We start from the raw sequence: 21,624 nt of genomic DNA, 5'->3' as shown, positions 1-21,624 counted from the left end.
GAGGAGCGTGTGTGTAATTCTCTTTTCTCCCCACTGGAAAGGGTAATGTGGGATCCACGGAATGCTTCTTGGAGAAGTTGCTCTCAATCTTCCTGGACGAAAAGTTCAGCTGGGGGTGGAGAGGGGGCTGGGGGGGAGAAAAGAAAGGGGGCTGTGTTTTATCTCACGTCTGTAGCTGCCCCCTCCCCCCAGTGCCTGGCGCACGGTGAGTACTCAGAGACCGGTCCATCCACAGAGACTGACGGTAAACTGCACCCTGAGTCCTCACTCAGCAGCGGTCATGCCCCTCTAGACCGCTCTCACCGGAGTCCATGCTTATGCACAAGCAGAGGGACTTACGGACTTCCAGGCTTGGGCAAAAGCCACTCCGCAAAGAAAAGTATCATGTCTGTTTGTATAACTTGATGGGTATCTTCCTTTATCACCTTCTTTGCCACTAACCGACATTCTTGCAATTTTTTTAATGACCAGCTGGCTAACAGGTTGTTTCTAAAGTTGCCTTTTGCACTGTTGGTAGTTGGCTGATTGGCTACAATCGTAACAGAGGAGAAGAAATCTGACTTCACATGGATGGATCTGCCTCTTTTGCTCTGAAGTAGAAGCAGTGACAGGCTTTATTTTCTTGGGCTCCAAAAATCACTGGGGGCGGTGACTGCAGCCATGAAATCAGAAGACGCTTGCTCCTTGGAATGGGTGCTACAACAAACCTAGACAGTGTATTAAAAAGCAGAGATATCACTTTGCTGACAAAGGTCCATATAGTCAAGGTTACGGTTTTCCCACTAGTCATGTGTGGATGTGAGTTGGACCATAAGGAAGGCTGAGTGCTGAAGAATGAATTCTTTCAATATGTGATGCTGGAGAAGACTCTTGAGAGTCCCTTGGGCAGCAAGGAGATCCAACCAGTCCATCCTAAAGGAAATCAACCCTGAATATTCATCGGAAGGACTGATGCTGAAGCTGACGCTCCAACACTTTGGCCACCTGATGCAAAGAGCTGACTTACTGAGAAAGACCTTGATGCTGGGAAAGACTGAAGGCAAAGGGCAGACAGAGGATGAGATGGTTTGATAGCATCGTGGACTCAATGGACATGAGCAAACTCTGGGAGTTACAGGACAGAGGAGCCTGGCACGCTGCATCCTTGGGCTTACAAAGAGTGGGCCACTCTGCGACCTAACAAACAGGAAGAACTTTTAGTTTAGCCTTTGTATTCTGTTGATTTTGTCATCAGCTAAGAATGTTACCTGTAGCCCGAAATGTACAGAATAATTCATTCTCAGGGCTCTGTTTAAGGGTATAACACTTTTCCATTACATAGAGATAAAAAGTGGCAGAACAGAGGGTAACATTTGTCTTGTTAGAGGTTTATAGGAGCACTTTGTGATCATACCTACATGGACAGCTGTAAGAACAAAGGGTTCTGGTGCCAAGAAGTTTACAATAACCAACTACATCCCTCCCCTTTTTGCCGGGAGCCAGCGTGAGGAATTCCACCCGTGACAAGGTCATGCGGCAGAGCTCTGATGGCAAGGCTGATCAGACCTCAGGTTTTCCCCCTGGAATTTCCTGAGCATCCACCCCCCAGAAAATAAAAATCTGCCTGCTTTTCCACTCTTCTGACATTCTCTGGAAAAAGTCAATTCAGGGTTTTAGTCTTCTGCATTTGGAAGAGTGTTTCAATCCAAAAACCCCTCTGATGGCTTTCTAGCCTGCCTGCAGGACTCGTACAGCTGCGTGTGTGATTGTTTGAGGCCTCCTGACCGCAGGAGACACGGGAAGCTGAAAACGTCCTAGGAATGTAGGGGCTTCCGAGGAGTCAAAGTCACTAGAGTAGGACTGATTAAAGGTTTCATTTGTTGAGCCAGTACTTGCTGCCAAATTTTCATATCCTTTATTTTTAGATATAGTTGGTATATAGAAAAACAAGTAGTAGACCTGGTATTAGCAACATTAGATCTTTGAGTTAAGTACCTTCTTTGTTATAACCCACTGCACCTTTGTTCTATAGAGATGTAACTTTAGTGCTTTAAGGAGATGCAGATTAAAGAAAAACACTTAGGGGAAACGAAATTAACATTCATTAAGGAAGAGAGCCAAAAAGTGTTAACAAGCCTCTTGGCCAGAAGATAGTGTAAATCACCTGAGACCTTTTGTATACAAAAAGATATACAGAAAGAGTCTGGGCTGCTAACGCTACATAATTTTGTATTACCCATTGATCTCTATGTACAATCAAAAAGGTATAAAAGGCCTTGAAGGACAATACAGGACAGAGCCAGTCACTGGATTGGTTTCCCCCGTGTCTCTCTCTCTCCTTTACTTTAATTTCAGGCTGAATTTCCATCTGGGGCGCTGGAGGGTCGCCAAGTCTACTTACTTGCCCTGGCTGTTAAGACCCGCGCGAAAGGGAGCCTAAGGCGAGGCACCCTTAGATATTCAAGCGAGCGCTGGTGGCCCAACGTAGATGGTGCAAATTCCTTGTCTGGAATTTTATTGGTCTTCCGCGTAATCCAAGCTATTCAGCCCTTTTTCTCCACTTAATCTTCCTACTACACTATTTGTTCCTAATCTAATCTTATATTAATAAATAAATAAGTTTTCCTCGCCAACTCCGTCTACCCTTCAAATTTCCTGGATCCACCGGGGCTGGACCCCGGCACCTCTTAGTATAAAAGAAGTCTGAATTTTAAACATGGGCGAGATGGTTCTTTGGGACAGTAGTTCACCATCTTCTTGGTCTGTTGGCTTAAATAAAGCGTCTACTTCTTGCCTCAACAACACATCTCTTGACTTATTGGCCTGCTTGTTAAAGCTTGGATTCAGTTATAAAAAGAATTAATTTATCTCCAGGACCTTGCTGAGGCTTCCCGGGTGGCGCTAGTGGTAAAGAACCTGCCTGCCCATGGAGGAGACATAAGAGACACTGGTTTGATCCCTGATCTGGGAAGAGCGCCTGGAGAAGAAGGAAAAAGGGGTTTCTTGCCTGGAGAGTCCCATGGACAGAGGAGCCTGGCAGGCTACAGTCCATGGAGTCACAAAGAGTCGGACACGACTGAGCAACTTAGCCCACAGTGCAGCACGTGCTGTGATTCAGCAGAACGCATTCCCAAGCAGGGCTCAGAGTGCACCTCCCAGATGTAGTCCAGGTATGAGTGTGCTGAGGTATTCCCTGAGGCTGAGAGCCCGGAACTGACATCTTTAGCACTGACGTCTCTCCAGAATTCCAGACTTTCAACTTGACTTTCCCACTTGGATGGCCAACAGACTTTCCCAGCCTATTAAGTTTAAAACTGACTTCCTGATTCAGTCCCCTGACCTGCCTGCCAGCATCCTCCTGTCTTAAGTGATGGCACCTTCAGACTTCCAGTTACTCCTGCCAGAAGATTTGGAAACCTTCTTCACTCCTCTCCGTCTCTTCCCACATCAAAACTGCAAATAAATCGTGTTAGCACCGCATTGACTTCTGAGCTTATCCAGAGACTGACCACCTTTCAGCAGCCCTCTGCTGCATCCCAGTTTCACATTATTGCTAAATTTCTCCTATTACTGAACTGGCCTCCCGCTTCTCCTCCCTGTACCTTGTCTTCTCTCTGACCCCAATCTTTTTTCAACACAGTCGATAGAATGGTTCTTTTAAAATTAAATATAATCAGGTCACTCCTCTGCCCCAAAACAATCTCTTAGGGATGTTTTCTTGTCTCATTATCATGGAAGCCACAACTGAGGCCACGGTGTCTCCCCCACCCCCACTGTGGCTCAGCTGGTAAAGAATCCGCCTGCAATGCGGGAGACCTGTGTTCGATCCCTGGGTTGGGAAGATCCCCTGGAGAAGGGAAAGGCTACCCGCTCCAGTATTCTGGCCTGGAGAATTCCATGGACTGTATAGGCCGTGGGGTCGCAAAGAGTCAGACACGACTGAGGGACTTTCACTTCACTTTCACCCCCATTGCTCCTTGGCCTCACCAGTGGCCACTCTCCCCATCGCTCATGGCAACCCAAGGTGCCTTGTTATTCCTTGGCCGTGCCAGGCCCTCACATCCCAGGGCTCTGTGCTCGTTCCTCTGCCTGAGATGCCCTTGCCCAAATGACCCCATGCTAGGACCGCCCCCCCCCCCCCCACCCGCCAGAATGCTCAAATAGCATAATATTCTTTGGCCACCTGCTGGCAAACAAATAACTCACTGGAAAAGACCTTGATGCTGGGAAATATTGAAGGCAGGAGGAGAAGGGGACAACAGAGGATGAGATGGTTGGATGGCATCAGCGACTTGACATGAGTTTGAGTAAGCTCCGGGAGTTATTCAATATTCAATATATTCAATATTCTTTGCTCAAATAGCATCTTGTCACCTTGGTCCACTCAGACCACCCTATTGGCACTTGATGCTTTCCCTCACCCTGGGGCCTCCTTTCCTGCCTCACTTTCCCCCTTCTCTGCCGCCCTCACTGTCCTCTCACGGCTGTAGCCTCCGTGTGTGGTCGGCAGCTCCAGCCACAAGGTGAGCTGAACTGAGCTGGGATCTTTGTCTCTTTTGCTCCCCGACACATCATAATACCCAGCAGAGTCTGGAACCCAACAGGCTCTCCAAGAGTGCACATGATGGAATGAAAGTCGTAATTCTTCAATTCCCATCTTATTTTTTCCCTTGTAGTCCTGGAAGCATTTTCCCATCTGCTCGATTAGGCTACTGTTTGCTTTTTGTAATGCACCATAAAGTGTTTTGGGATTTCCAGGTCGTGCAGTGGTAAAGAATCCACCTGCCAATAAAAGAGGCCCAAGAGATTGGGTTCAATCCCTGGTTTGGGAAGATCCCCTTTAGAAGGGAATGGACACCCACTCCAGTATCCTTGCCTGGAGAATCCCATGGGCAGAGGACCCTGGTGGGCTACAGTCCATGGGGTTGCAAGGAGTCGGACACGACTGAGGGACTGTGCATGGCACACGGCAAACACTGTTGCCACTATTAAGTGAAAATGTTCAGTCATCCTGTTTTCTACACCAGTCAGTTCAGTCGCTCAGTCGTGTCTGACTCTTTGTGATCCCATGGACTGCAGCACACCAGGTTTCCCTGTCCATCACCAACTCCTGGAGCTTACTCAAACTCATGTCAAGTCGCTGATGCCATCCAACCATCTCATCCTCTGTTGTCCCCTTCTCCTCCTGCCTTCAATATTTCCCAGCATCAAGGTCTTTTCCAGTGAGTTATTTGTTTGCCAGCAGGTGGCCAAAGTATTGGAGTTTCAGCTTCAGTATCAGTCCTTCCAATGAATATTTAGGACTGATTTCCTTTAGGATGGACTGGTTGGATCTCCTTGTAGCTCAAGGAACTCTCAAGAATCTTCTCCAACACCACAGTTCAAAAGCATCAATTCTTTGGTGCTCAGCTCTCTTTATGGTCCCACTCTCACATCCATACATGACTACTGGAAAAACCATAGCTTTGACTAGATGGACCTTTGTTGGTAAAGTAATGTCTCTGCTTTTTAATATGCTGTCTAGGTTGGTCATAGCTTTTCATTGAAGGAGCAAGCGTCTTTTGATTTCATGGTTGCAGTCACCATCTGCAGTGATTTTGAAGTGCAAGAAAATAAAGTCTGTCACTGTTTTCATTGTTTCCCCATCTATTTGCCATGAAGTGATGGGACTGGATACCATGATCTCAGTTTTTCGAATGTTGAGTTTTAAGCCAACTTTTTCACTCTCCTCTTTTATTTTCATCAAGAGGCTCTTCAGTTCCTCTTTTATTTCTGCCGTAAGGGTGGTATCACTTGCATATCTGAGGATATGCATACTTTATATGTATGTATACATGTATATGTATGCATATGTACATTTTTATATCTGAGGATATACATATACTGCATATCTGAGCATATACATGTTTTTCACATAGGTCTCCTTTAAATTTGAAGTAGCTCTTTTTTTTTTCCCCAAGATAGCTTGCTTTGATTTCAATGGTAGTGTCTTTTCAAACCATACTGAGAATATGTGGGTGTTAATCTCTCGGTCATGTCCAACTCTTGCAACCCCATGGACTATATAGCAGCCCACCAGGCTCCTCTGTCCATGGAATTCTCCAGGCAAGAATACAGGAGTGGGTGTCCATTCCCTTCTCCATGGGATCTTCCTGAACCAGGGGTCGAATCTGTGTCTCCTGCATTGCAGGCAGATTCTTTACTGTCTGAGCTACTAAGGAAGCCCTGCTGAGAATACAGCAGAGTTTTTTAAAAATGTGTTCTCCTTGCAGCAATTCTTTTACTGGGCGTAACTTTGACTGACATGGTTGTCCCTTTGGAACTGGCAAATCTCTTAATATGCTCAGTAATCATCTTCTCTCTGTTGACACTTGTTGGGGCTCAGTGGCTGAGACGGGCTCCATCAGAGACTGTCTAGGTCACGGCTCTTATCTTTTAGGCACTGTCAAGAGGGAAAGGTTTACGTTGGTTGTATTTCACCTTGACTGTTTAAACAACCAGCTATTTTTCCTAAGCAAGGGGCAGAGCTGTCGGAGAGCCTGCCAACTGTGCTGAGGGGAGCCTGCCCTCCCAGCAGGCTGAGCTTGCCTCCTTCAGCAGTGGCACGTGGGTCCCCTCCACCACATCTCTGCTCTCCTCTGAGCACGAGGGTCATCCCTGCCTCTTGCAGCCCCAGGGAGCAGGCTTCAGGCTGTTTTCCAGGCTCTCAGGTTAGTATACGGGGCTGAACCAACGTGTCCTCAGTTTGCAGTCTTTCCACCTTCAACTGTGGGTCCATCCTTATTCCTCCTTGTCATTCGCTTCAGTCGTGTCTGACTCTTTGCAACCCTATGAACTGTAGACAGTCAGCCTCCTCTGTCCATAGGCTTCTCCAGGCAAGAATACTGTAGTGGGCTGCCAAGCCCTCCTCCAGGGGATCTTCCCAACCCAGGGGTCAAACCTGTATCTCTGTGACTCCTGCATTGCAGGCGGATTCTTTACCACTGAGCCACTGGGGAAGCCTATATCCCTCCTTACTCAGGTCCAAATAATTTGAGTGGCTTTCTAGGATAAGCGTGGGGAAGTGAGATTTTGCCCAGACTTGCCCGCCCTTCGTCCTGCACGGAGGCAGGTGAGTGCCCTCCCCCACCCCTGCCCTGCCTCCTTCACTTTCAGGTATGCCGTGGGCTGCACAAGCTCATCGACTTTACAGGAAAGCATTTTGGAGCCCTTTTCACTTCCAGCCGTGTGTCAGTGTGTCTTCCGTTAATGCTGGTGGGAGGGAGACTGTAAGCGAGTGGGTACCAACATCTTGATTCTGCATCTCAGGTTGCTTAGTAACTACCCTGTGGAAGTTGCGTGTTGTGCATTGCAGAGTACCCAGGAGAGTAACGCTGTCTCCAAACTCAGAAACCTGGATTTGGTTGGTGCAGAAGGTAGGTCTTGCTGAAGCCGCCAGCCTGCTTAGGTCCCACCCGCTCAGCTCCGGCCCCAGCACTTAACTCAGCCTCCTGGATGCTTTTATTGACCTCCTCCCTTCCCCTTGACCCTGTGACCATGTGCAGCCATGTCATCTCCAACGTGTCGTCTTCTTGGAGCCCTTGACCATCTCCTGCTTCCTCTGTGATGGGTCCTCATTGTCCCATTGTTGATCCTCTGTGCTCTCTCTTTATTCCCTTCCCTCGACCTTCCATTCACCTGTCTGTTTCTGCCGTTGCTGGAGCCCACACCCATCACTGGAGGCCACGTGTTGGGGAAAGGTTTTTCTACCTTCTTATTCTGCAGTTCTCTCTTCCTGGTGTCCCTCCTTCCAAACGCTTAAACCCAATCGGGCTCAGTTCATCCCCCTTTTACCTCTCTTCTGCTTCCATTTCATTCCATGTCTTCTCAAATCCCTTTCTGGTGGCACATTCTTCCCTCCTTTTTGATTTCCCTGCCGTGACCATGGTTCAGATCCTCAGTGCTTCTCCGCTGGGCAATCGCGTCTTCTTATAACCCATCTACCTGCCCCTGCTTCGGCCACCCTCCAATCTAACTTGCACACCAAGGCTTCAGTTTGATCTCCCTAAATCACAGCTCAGATCATGTCATTTTCTCTGCTCAAGAATTTCTTGCTGGGCAAATTAAATTCCCGTTTCCTAGCTCAGAAGGGATGCCCTGAGGGTTTGTCCTTCCAAGTCCACTAAAGGGTGTTCTGTTCTGCACACACTGATGGACTGGGAGCTGAAGGTTCCTGGACATGCCCTGCATGAGTCCACACTGCCCAGGGTGCCCTCCATCTGGGATGCCTGACGCCCTGACTTTGAATGTCTACATCCCACCTCCCTGTTCCACTTCCTTTCTTCCAGGTATTCATACACGCACCATTCTGTCCGAAAGCCTGCTTCCTCACTCGTTGTATTTATGTGCATAGTACGTTACACAGTGCAGGGTGCAAAGAAATATTTGTCTGATGAACAGTGATCAAATAACTGCTACAGGGCACCATTGACATTCATGGGGATTATATCTTGAGAACTTCGAGTGGCTAAGAGCTGTAGTTAAGAGCATGGAGTTTACAGGGTGACAGGTTGGGGTTTAGGTACCACCTGTGTCTTTAGCTACATGATCTTGCTAGAGTTACTCTCTCTGAGCATCAGCTCCCTCAAAATAACAACGCACACAGAGTTTTGTGAGATGAGGCTTGCAGGCCCTCACCCCAGCATTTGTCCTGTAGCAAGGTTCAATAAATGCTCACTGTCGATATTACGTGCGTGCTAAGTTGCTTCAGTTGTGTCTGACTCTTTGCAACCATGTGGACTGTAGCCCACAGGCTCCTCTGTCCACAGGATTCTCTAGGCAAGAATACTGGAGTGGGTTGCTGTGTCCTCCAGGGGATTTTTCCAACCCAGGGATCGAACTGGTGTCTCCCACATTGCAGGTAGATTCTTTACCACTGAGCCATCGGGGAAGCCCAACTGTCAATATTACTGTGATTTATGTCCATGCAAACACAAAACCAGGAAAAGACAAGTGACCCTTCAGATCTGCATCCAGTGATGAGCAGAGAAAGAAGGGGAGCTGAAAGGCCAGTGCTGGGCAGGCAGTCTGGCTTCTGCACCTGCTTTTCAAGGCCCCCAGTCCTTGCCTGGATGCCCAATTATTCACAAGCCCTGAACCTTTGGAGCCCTGCAGGACTATCTGAAGTTGAGCAGAAATTAGGTCCAGGCTGTGTGGAGATGGAATTGCCTCCCTGGGGAGCAGACCAACTCAGCAACCCATTCTTTTTTAACATTGTATTGAAGTATGGTTGATTTACAATGTTGTGTTAATTTCTGCTGTACAGCAAAGTGAGTCAGTTATATATATATATATCTTTTATATACCTTATATATATAATATTAAAATGTATATATATACATACATATACACATACATTTTAATATTTCCCTTAAGATTAATACAGTGGAAGTGTCAAATAGATTCAAGGGATTAGAGCTGATAGAGTTCCTGAAGAACTTCGGATGGAGGTTTGTGACATTGTACAGGAAGCAGTGATCAAGACCATCCCCAAGAAAAAGAAATGCAAAAGGGCTAAATGTTTGACTGAGGAGGCCTTACAAATAGCTGAGAAAAGAAGAGAGGCCAAAGGTAAAGGAGAAAAAGAAAGATATACCCATCTGAATGCAGAGTTCCAAAGAGAGATAAGAAAGCCTTCCTCCGTGATCAATGCAAAGAAATAGAGGAAAATAATAGAATGGGAAAGACTAGAGATCTCTTCAAGAAAATTAATGATACCAAGGGAACGTATCACACAAAGATGGGCACAATAAAGGACAGAAATAGTATGGACCTAACAGAAGCAGAAGCTATTAAGAAGAGGTTGCAAGAATACATAGAAGAACTATACAAAAAAGATCTTAATGACCCAGATAACCATGATGGTGTGATCACTCACCTAGAGCCAGACAATCTGAAATGTGAAGTCAAGTGGGCCTTAGGAAGCATCACTACGAACAAAGCTAGTGGAGGTGAGGTGATGGAATTCCAGTTGAGCTATTTCAAATCCTGGGAGATGATGCTGTGAAAGTGCTGCACTCAATATACCAGCAAATTTGGAAAACAGCAGTTTCAGCCACAGGACTGGAAAAGGTCAGTTTGACAAAGAGCCCCAGAGTAAACAGGCTGCCATCCACCCCGCTCACCCCTTCGTTCCCTCCATCACTCTGCCCAGGCTGGGGAGGAAGCTGGCATGACGTGATGTTCAAGGTGAAGTGCTGATGCCCCCCCGCCCCCTGGTTCCATGGTGCCACCTTCCGTCCTCCGCTGTCAGCAGTCAGGGAAGAGCCTGCTGCCCCCGGGATCTGAAGTCCATTCCTGGACTTTCCTTTGCAAAGTGTTCCTAATGTGGGACTCGAGAGACACACGTGATGGAAAACGGGAGCTTGTTTGGAGAACTGAGGTTCTGCCCGGGCTCTTGGAGCTGCGGGAGGGTCCCCTGGAAGAGTTTCTGATGTTCACAGCTGCCCGGTGGGCCCGCTGGGGAGAGCCCACCCCGGGAAAGTGAGGAGCGGCTTGCTGGGAGGGGAGCTCTTTTAACATTTCAAAACCCAGTGCGTTTACAGATACTGATGGAAAACTTTGAACTTTAATCTGCCCTTACGTTGCCTTTGCTGATGTTGCTCAGAAGTATATTGATTAGATAATTTCTATTTCCAGAAAAGAAATTCACCTTTCAGTTAGATCCAAGCTGCGAAAATGACATTCAGAAGGAATGCTCAAAAAAAAAAAAGCGGGGGGGGGGAAACCTGGAAATAGGGCATTAGGGAGAAATCTCCTCAGTCATTACTCAGCCTCCCTGAGTGGATGCTGTTGTCTTTGTGTGTGACACACACAACCACACACACACACAAGCTGTACTGCACTCACAACACACACACACATCTCATACCACACTCGTCACATACACACACACACACACAAAACCATGCATACAACCACATGCATGCATGACCACATGCAACATGCACACAGAGACACACATATCAGCAAACATACACACATGCATACCTCAAACCACACTCAGCACACACACACATCCCCCACTACCACTATCACCCCATGTACAGCACACACTACACCACTACACACATACCATATACCTTACACACCCCACAGCACATGCATCTCTGTCACACACATGCCACACAGCACACAGCACACCACACACAGCCACCCGCCTCCCGGACTGCCTGACACAAAATTAGATTTTCAACAGAGCCCAATGATTTCTCTTCCAGAGAGAAGACGCCAGAGGAAGCCATCCGAGCTGCCACAGATCACAAATTCACAAGTACCTCGTGCCGCCCGAACCAGGCACCCCGTTTTGATGGCACTCAAGTGTGAACTGACGCTGTGTTTGTTCAGTGATGGCTTTGACCTCTACCTCTTTCTCTGGTTTAGCAGCTGAGTGTGTGCGAGTGTGAGTTTATGAGTGAAATGGTGTGAATGTGTGTGCATTAGAGGGTGTGCATGCCTGCTTGTGTGAGTATGTGTGTCTGTGTGAGTGTATGTGTCTGTGAGTGTGTGTCTGTGTGTGTGTATATGAGTGTGTGTGCGAATGTGTGTGTGTGTATCTGTGTGAGTGTGTGTAAGGGTGTGTGTCTATGTGAGTGTATGTCTGTGTGAGGTGTGCGTGTCTGTGTGAGAGTGTGTGTATGAATGTTTCTGTGTGAGTGTGTGTAACTGTGTGACTGTGTGAGTGTGTGGCTGGATGACAGTGGTGGGGGGAGATAGGAACCACACATGTGGGAACAGGGCTGAGTACAGTCAGCTTCATGACTGATTTAGTTAAACTCTTTGGTTTCCAGGAATATGCTTGAGTCAGTTGCTGCATCCACTTTCGCTCTGACCATCTGTGTTTAAAAGCTCAGAAGGAGCACGATATCAGATTTCCAGATTTACACTCTCCCTGCACCTTCCAGCCCAAACCAAGCTCTTTCCTATTCAGACTCTCCATTGCTGCCTTCTGCATGTGGGGGCTCAGACCCCCGACTATCAGTTGTCTTGTGGATGGGGAACCGTCCAGTCACTGAGGCTGGGAGTTTTCAGTGGGAAGAGTGAGGGGTCACTGCCCACTCCCCTGGTGGACCCCCAAGAGGCTCTCTCTTTCCCTGGAGCTGGTTTGGTGTGATGGGCTTAAGGGATGCTTCTCCAGGCATCCTGGCTCATAGGAGAAGGGCGGTACCCAGGAAAGAGGAAAGGTGAGGGAAACATCTCACCAGTGATTCCCAAACCATGTGAGCATTAGCATCATCTGAGAGCTTTTTTACAAAGCACATCGCCTGAGCCACTTCTGGGATGCACTAACTCAGAATTTCCAGAAGTGAGCCCAGCCAGGGTATTTCCAAGCAGCTCCCCAAGCGAGGGTGAGATGAACACTAATCTGTCTCGAGGGTTCTCTGTGGTTTAACCCAGCTCACCAGGGGAGGAAAGCAAGCATTTGGAGCAGGAACTCCATGAGAGGCCCCCTTCCACTCTTTGCCCAGTCACTCCTACCCATTCTGTACATCTCAGTTTATACCTGCCACCTTCTCTCATCCCGTAACCTGGGTCCGGGACCCTTTGCTTGATCCCATGGCAGTCTGACATTTTTCTATTCTAGTTCCTAGCCTTCTGAATTATTACCTTTTTTGTTATTCATGGCTCTCACTGAGGGACAAGAAGGTAAGGATAATGTTTTGTTTGCATTATACTCCTAGAACCTGGCAGAGAGGTAGTCAATAAAGATTTTCTGGGGGGAAAACCCAAGCATGGAGTGGTAGAAAGGAAGTGGAGGCATCGAAACCAGGCAGGACAGGGAACATGATTGACACCTGGAAAGCTTCCCTCATTTCCAGGCACTGGCCCACAATAGCATCATTAACATGTATCAGTCAGCTATTTCTATAACAATGCTGTGTAACAAACCACCCAGAGCACAGAAGTTTAGAACAACAATCATTTACTGCCGGGAGCCAGCGTGAGGAATTCCACCCGTGACAAGGTCATGTGGCAGAGCTCTGATGGCAAGGCTAATCAGACCTTAGGTTTCCCCCCTGGAATTTCCTGAGCATCCACCCCTCAAAAAATAAGAATCTGCCTGCTTTCCCACTCTTCTAGTATTCTCTGGAAAAAGTCAACTCAGGGCTTTAGTCTTTTGCATTTGAAAGGGATGTTTCAGTTAAACCCCTCTGATAGCTCCCTAGCTTGCCTCAACAGGTTTCCCTGGACCTCTTACAGCTTGTGAATTGCTTACACCCCCCCAACCGCGAGAGGCACAGAGCTTAAAGCATCTTAAAGATACAGAGCCTTTTCTAAAGAGTTAAAAATCATATTGGTGACGGGTTTTCACTGTTGACTCAATGATTGCCGCCAGGCCTCCATATTCTTTATCTTTTAGGCACCTGGGAGGATGTTAATCAATGTAAACGGGATATGGAAAAAGATATATAGTAGTTCTGATGTTAGCAACACTAGACTTTTGAGTTAATTACTTTTCTCTTTGTTACATATCACTGCACTCCTCTTGCGTCCTTGCTATGTAAGAATGTAACTTCATTTAGTGCTTTCTGAGAATGGCACCAGACTTTGGGAAGATCAACACAAATAAGTCTTCTGGTTGACAAACCCTTATCAGAAAAAAGGCTGTAAAATGTTAATTGGCCCTTTTGGCTGGAAGATGATGTAAATTACCTAAGACTTGTGTATACAACTAGGTATGCAGAGAGAAAAGCCTGGGTTTTGATAAGAGTCTGGACTGCTAACGCTGCATAACTTTGTGTTACCCATTGGTCTCCATGTTTTATCAAAAGTATAAAAGGCCTTCTGAACAATAGAGGACAGAGCCAGTCGCTGGACTGGTTTCCCCCATGTCTCTCTCTCTCTTTCTCCTTTTCTCCCTTTCCCTCCCTCTTCTCTTTACTTTAATTTCAGGCTGAATTCCCATCTGGGGTGCAGAGGCTCGCCAAGTCTACTTACTTGCCCTGGCTGTTAAGACCCGCGCGAAAGGGAGCCTAAGGCAAGGCACCCTTAGATATTCAAGCGAGCAACGGTGGCCCAACGTAGATGGTGCAAATTCCTTGTCTGGAATTTTATTGGTCTTCCACGTAATCCAAGTTATTCAGCCCTCTTTCTCCACTTAATTCTCCTACTACACTATTTCTTCCTAATCTAATCTTATATTTCTATATTAATAAATAAATAAGTTTTCCTCGCCATCGCCATCCTCGCTTCGAATTCCCTGGATCCACCAGGGCTGGACCCTGGTAATTTACCCTTACACTCACAGGTTCACTGCAGTGCGCAGCCGGACTTCAAGTTGAACTCAAGTTCCACATTTCTCCTTCTGGCTTCCAGGCTGAATGGGTCATGAACTTAGGGCACATTCCTCTCCCAGCAGAGATCAGAAGATTCCAGAGAACAAGCCAGACTATGGAAGGATGTTTACAGCTTCTGCCTGCAGAAGCCTGCCTTCTTCAGCTTTTGATCATTTTTTTTTCTTAAAAGGGATAACAATGACAATATTTAACATTTGTTGAGTCTTTTTAAAAATTTGTTCACAAATAAAAGACTTCAGTTCAGTTCAGTTGCTCAGTCACATGCGACTCTTTGCGACCCCGTGGACTGCAGCATACCAGGCCTCCCTGTCCATCACCATCTCCCGGAGTTTACTCAAACTCATGTCCATGGAGTCGGTGATGCCATCCAGCCATCTCCCTCCATCGTCCCCTTCTCCTCCTGCCCCCAGTCTTTCCCAGCATCAGGGTCTTTTCACATGAGTGAGCACAGACTTACTTTTTAAAATATTTACTTACATATTTGGCTGCACCGGGTCTTTGTTGTGGTACACAGAACTTTTGTTGAGGCCCGTGGGCTTAGTTGCCCTGCAGCATGTGGGATCTTTGTTCCCAGGCCAGGACTCAAACCCATGTCCCCTACACTGGAAGGCAGATTCTTAACCACGGGACCACCAGGGAAATCCCTGTTGAGTCCTTATTAAACGTCAACCACAGTTCTGTGGACTCTGCAGACGTTTTCTCAACGAATCCCCATGAAAATCCCAGGCAGTAGGTACAATACGTGTGCGATCTGCCTGGGTCACACAGCTGGAAGAAGCAGGGTGTGAACCAGCAGGTCTGACTTCCAATCCCAACTCATCTCACTGCTCTAGGGTCTTCCCGTTCTTTCATTTTCAGACTTGAGTTTGGATAGAGGTTTCACTTCTTGCCAGGGCTGTAACCTTGGTGGAAATGATCTGAGCAAAGTTATGCAGGGAAAGATGGAGAAAGAGGTTCTGAGGTGGAGGCTGGAGGAGTTGCTGAAAGCACAGACAGAGCTCAGAGCCAAGTTCTCGTGTTTCATTACCTGGTCTTGAGCTAACCCAGAAAGAACACACATTTCCAAATGACTAGTGGCCACTTACCAAGAAAGTAGCCTGTGGCAGATGGCAGGTACCAGGAGGTTCATTCCAACCTCCTAGTTTTACAGATGAGGAATTGCAGCCTGAGTGAAGGGCAGTAACCCGCCCAGGACATATGGCTCATTAGTGGCAGACCTTGTAATTCCACGGGGAGTGCTCTGTTTTCCTGCTTGCTCTGTGGGAGCCATGAAGGGTGGTACTGGGTACCACTGGCCTGGGAGGGGTTTCTGCTTAATTGATCCTGACAGAACATGCTATTGATTCTGCAGAAGCCGTCAAAGCATTTGCACGGTGAAGTCCAACCAAGCAAACAGACTCGAGTTTTCAGCTTACAGCTGCTTGCTTGGCATCCTGGAGGCACTGCTTTGATGAGTTTTACTTAACGTGTAGCCACCTGGCACTTGTACATTCTTGCAAATGATTCAGTGGTGGTGATGTAGATATTAACTGTCAGTTCATGCGTTTTATTTTATTTGACAGTGAAGAAACACAAAACTAATTGAGTGATAGGTTTAGATAGGCAAAATTGTGTAGAAATTTGGTTTATTGATGATATTTTTACATATTTAATATTTGCTTTTCTCAACAGCTATATTAGAGTGAGACTGTTGGGTTGGTGTGGTTTATAATGGCAAGGGGTGTCAGGGAAAATGAAAGGAAGACATATGCAGAACCTTCACAGACCTGTACCATTCACTTTCCAACCTCAGAAACGGAGGGGTTTTATTTTTATCTTCCTCTAGCCCTCAGTGGGGATTTCCCTGGTGAGTCAGTGGTAAAGAATCCACCTGCCAATGCAAGAGATGTAGGTTTGATCCCTGGGTCAGGGAGATTCTCCTGGAGGGGAAAATGGCAATCCGCTCCAGCATTCCTGCCTGGAGAATCCCATGGACAGAGGAGCCTGGTGGGCTATACAGTCCATGGGGTCGCAAAGAGTCGAACATGACGGAGCACGCACACAGGTAGCCCTCAGAAGTTCTCCTCTTGTTCTCTGTGGGAGATAGGGCTCACTGTCCTCCCTCTAGATCAGGGATCCCCAACGTCTGGGCTGTGGATTGGCACCTCCTGTCAGATCACCAGCGGTGTTAGGTTAGAAATAAAGTGCACAAAAATTGTAATGCACTTGAATCATCCTGAACCATCACCCCCATCCCTGATTCATGAAAAATTGTCTTCCATGAAATCAGTCCTTGGTGCCTAAAAGGTTGTAGACTACTGCCTGAGTGGTTTAAGACTTCAGTTTCTGGTTTTAGTTTCATTTAGGACTAGGGGGAGCTCCCTGTCTTTCCTGCATCTGTGCCTGCTCCCTTCCTCCATGCCTGCACCACTGAGGATGCTATTTCCAGTCTCCTTCCCACCCCCTGACCATTCTTGTATGCATTTGCTGGAAGACTGTGGAAAAGAGCCTGCAAATGGGTGCCAATTCCCTTGATGTTTGCTGAGGCTACACTCTCAAGCAAGCCCATATCTAACCTTTTGTAGTTCCTTAGAGCTGTGGCTGAATTCTTCTTGCCTCTTTATAAGGTCTTAGCCTCCTCTCCTCTCATGCTATGCCACAGGCAAGCAGCTGCTGGTACCTTACCTTGGAACTCCCTTTCCATCTTTGGATTTCAGGATAGTTGGTTGCTTTGCAACCTCAGAACTCTGATAGATCAAAATAGGTTATGATTTTGTAACTGACTCTGCTTCCTCTCATCATGATGGTGGGAGTAATGGTTTTTCCAGCTTTCTACATCCCAGATGAAAGCAGAACGCCACATTTCTCCTCCTGTTCAACTTCAGTCTTCCTTTGGGGTTTTCTTCCAAAGACTTCTGAAAAAAGAAATCTTGATTTCTTCCCAAATTTGATGCTGGGGCTAATGGAGCTGCCAGAGTAGCTTCTGTTTTGCAAATCCTCTGAGTCTTTGTGCTGAAGAGAAGCCTTTGTAATTGCCTTCAATTTTTAAATTTATAGCACTTTTAACCTTGTAATTAAAGGCTTTTGAATGACCCTAAATTTCTTTCGAACCTGTCAACTTGACCCATTTTATTGCCTCATCATGATGAAATCTGTTTAACAAGCATCTGAAATTGTCCTCCTCTGGGCCCTTCCCCTTATTACCTAAAGCAGCCCTTCTTTTCTTTTCTAAATAGGTCCTGAAAATACAGATATTCAGGGAAACCTAGACCAAAATGAACTGCCCAGAAATCGAAATCCAAGGAGGCCCCGTTGACCCAGCTGTGCCTGAATTCCAAAGCTGTGGCTCTTGTTCTTGACGAGAAAATCGCTTCTCCTTGCAGTTTTCTCTGGGTCATGTTCTCTCTGTTGTTACAGCTCAGGCTGCTTCATGGCATCTTTGGGCTGGCAGTCGAGAGGGGAGCGGGGCCTGGCTGCTCTAGGGCGCTCACAGCTGCAGTCTCTCGCCCTCTGATCCTCTCATAAACACAACCTTCGAAGAGCCTCAGTGAAGTCTGACTTGAATGGCCACAGGAGTCATTTCCAGGACCGACTCTTTGGGGTGGCAATTAATTTATGGTTAATTAGCTTTGGGGTTTAGCTTAGTCTTGGCAGTGATGCCTGATGTTTAAAGAGGAGTGAGGGAAAGGAAGAGGAAGAGGGCTTACCCAGACAAATGACAGAAACAGCTAGAGGAGGTGCAAAGGCAAATAGGAAGAACTTATGCAGGCGAATTTTGTATCATGACTTCTGTACGAGGGCGCTTCACTTAGATTAATGCCCATGGTTAGAATAAAGTGGCAAAACAAACTTCTTTTGTTTGACTAAGGGTATTAGTTTTATTGAGCAGTTTTTAAAGAGCCGAGCAGGGCTCTTTATCAAGGAGGGAGACTCGTTAATACCACCATTCATTATCCTGGTGCCTCCTCCTGGAGGTGGGGATGAACAGTGCCATGAAATGACTGACTCGAGAAGACCCTACCATGGCCTGGTAGTCCTGGACCTGGTATGAGGTCCGGGGCCCAGAGGGACATCTGTAGCACTCACCTCCAGCTCTGGCAGGGTGCACAGGCTAAGAAGCCAGCCCGAGGCATGGAGAGATGACAGCTAAGCCATTCAGGGCCTGGAAATCCCCAGGCAGAGATGTCTCTTCACTCCCTCATCTGATATTGATGGTGAGTGAGGAGCTCATCATCAAACCTAGACAGCGTATTAAAAAGCAGAGACACGACTTTGCTGACAAAGGTCAGTCTAGTCAAGGCTACAGTTTTCTCAGTGGTCATGTATGGATGTGAGAGGTGGACCATAAAGAAGGCTGAGCGTCAAAGAATTGATGGTTTTGAACTGTGGTGCTGGAGAAGACTCTTGAGAGTCCCTTGGACAGCAAGGAGATCAAACCAGTCAATCCTAAAGAAAATCAACCCTGATTATTCATTGGAAGGACTGATGCTGAAGCTGAAGCTCTAATACTTTGGCCACCTGATGCGAAGAACAGACATTGGAAAAGACCCTGATGCTGGGAAAGATTGAAGGTAAGAGGAGAAGGGGATGACAGAGGATGAGATGGTTGGATGGCATCGGTAACTCAATGGACATGAATTTAAGTAAACTCCAGGAGTTGGTGATGGACAGGGAGGCCTGGCATGGTACAGTTCATGGGGTCGCAGAGCGCTGGACACCACTGAGTGGCTGAACAACAGCGTGGAGATCATTGTAAGAATGTCTTGGGTATAGGCTGGAAAACAATAGTCAGGGCCCACATCTGGCCCACCACCAGATTTTATAAATAAAGTTTTATTGGAACACAGCTCATTTGCTCATTTGTTTAAGGCTATTTTCGTGTTACAATGGCAGAGCTGAGTTATCATGACAGGGACTGTTCGGTCTGCAGAGAAAGTCTGCCAGTTCCTGCCGTCCCTCACAGAAGTGGCAAAACACGGTGATGCCCGGAGGTGGAGATCCACCCAGGATGCACTGCACATGTCGCCTTTGTCCTTAAGATAAGAATACAAGGACGGTCATCGACTTTCGCAAAAAAAGGGGGGCGCAGCCACTGGCTTCAGCATGAAAAAGCATCTTCACCCCTACCAGAGTCCAGAGGGGATCTTGATATGCTGTGTTGACAGGATAATCTTAAGCCATCAAGAGAGTTATTTTGTCTTTTATTGAGTTGTTTTTTAAAAATTTATTTAATGGGAGGCTAATTACTTTACAATATTGTAGTGGTTTTTGCCATACATTGACATGAATCAGCCATAGGTGGACATGTGTTCCCCATTCTGAACCTATTGAATTGTTTTAATTTTTTTTTTCTTACTCTCTGGCTGGGAGCATTGATTCTTGCGGCTGTCACTTACACCTGCCTCGAAATACCCTAACCCCCCTGTTAGATGCTTAGTTCGATGCTTCTAACCACAGAGGTTAAAAAAGAAAAGAAAAGAAAAGAAAATACGCCTTTGTGTGTGGAGTCTGTCCAAAGTAAGTGGGAAATAGCGGCTTCTAACTGATTTATTCCAGGACCTCCAAGGAGGGTACTGATGGAGGGAGACCCTGCTTTTGTCTCTCTTCTCACCATCGGATGGGGGAGCTGGTCACTTACCTGTCCCCCAAGGAGGGTTTGAATAGACTGAGGAGCGGGCTCTGACGGAAGGGAGCCCGGGTCCTACCTGAGCGTGTGACTCGGCTCCAGGCCTCACGGGGACAGCTTCGTGGGGAAGGAGGAGTTGTCCGAGGAGGAGGCTGGCGTGGACCCTGATAAGGAGGGGTCCGCGGTGGCTGCCAGGCTGCAGGGGGAGTCCTGGGAGGCGAGGTGGGGGCCTGGAGACATGGAGGGCAGCTGAGACCCTTGAATGGTCTTGGGCTGAGTCTCAGCAGAGCTGGTGGACAGGGAGAATGATGGAATTCAATCTGCCGTTTCCCCAGAAGGATCAGAGCAAAGAATGAGCCAGTGTTTCAGAGCGCTCAGATTCTTGGAGGCCCCCGAGACCAGGCCTGGGCCGGGGGAGGCCCTCCCTGGTCACGGGAACTTTCTTGCCAGCACCCAGAGGCCGAGAGAAGCTGCTGGGGAAATGCTGAACCTGAAACAAAGAAGTACCAAGTGTCTGAGATCCCTCGCCCCCCGTCCCCATCCCCAGAACTCCTTTGACCAGGAGACTTGTGCTGGGCCAGTTACATGCAGCGCTAGGCAGGATGCAAGAGGGGCTGGATGTCAAGACAGACGTATCTCCTCCTGGGGCATGTATCATAGCCCCTCCCTCTCGGCTTCCAATAGGCCAGACTGAATTTATAAGTCAGTTCTTCTTTCTGCAATGCAAACAGCCACCATCTCTAGACTGCGTGAGGGTTGTTGTGTTTCCAAGAACACAGGTAAGCAGATAGCAAAGTGCTTGAGCATCAGTCTCTGGCTACCTGGACGGTACCATAAACGGCCTAATCAGGGCTCATTCACTATCATTCACTAATGTTCAGTATCTGGCTTTCAACTTCGCATCATCACAAACTCTATTTTGCCAGCTTTCCCTTTTCCTGTAGATCTGCCCGTCTCCCCTAGGCTGCTGCACCTGACCACCTGGGGCTGCTGTCACCAAGCACAGATGCTTGTAGGTGTGCTCACTAATGTGTGTGAGCACATGCATGGAACACATCTGCCAGATTTCAGGAGAAACAGGCCTGAGAAGTAAGTGCTAGAGACAGCCTGACCTCAAGAAAAGGCATGGAAAAGGTGGTTTCCTGGGAGCCCGCAGTCAGCACAGAGGAAGCTGGTTGATCTCAGAAAGGTGGTCTGAGTCACTGCCTCTCAGAGGTGGCCTTGCCAGATGAGTCCTTATGGTCTGAGCTTGTGCAAGCTAGCATCTGCAGTGGCAGTGTTTTGCCCTGGCTGCTGTGAGAAAGTGGCACAGACAGCGCGGCTGGTGCAGCGGATGTTCATTCTCTCATGACTCTGGAGGCTGGGAGTCCAAGATCAAGGTTCTAACAGGGTAGGTTTCTTCTGAGGCCTCTCTGCTCGGCTTGGGGACGGCTGACTTCCTCCTGTGTTTTCACATGGTCTTTCCTGCGTGTGTCCGTGTCCTGGTCTTCTCTTCTCATAAGGATGCTGGTCATAGTGGACTAGGTCCTACCCCAGTGACCTCATTTTAACTTAGTTAGCTCCTCACAGACCCTGTCTCCACATACTTGTGCTGAGATACTGGGGGTTGGTTCTTCAACACAGGAGTTGTTGAGGGGAGACAGTTCAGTCCGTAATGTGGTCAAATCTAGGACGCCAAGAGTGTTTGCTTCTAAGAGTCTCTCT

Source organism: Budorcas taxicolor, chromosome 3, assembly GCF_023091745.1.
Source record: "Budorcas taxicolor isolate Tak-1 chromosome 3, Takin1.1, whole genome shotgun sequence".
Taxonomy (NCBI): domain Eukaryota; kingdom Metazoa; phylum Chordata; class Mammalia; order Artiodactyla; family Bovidae; genus Budorcas; species Budorcas taxicolor.
This window is presented reverse-complemented; position numbering follows the sequence as displayed.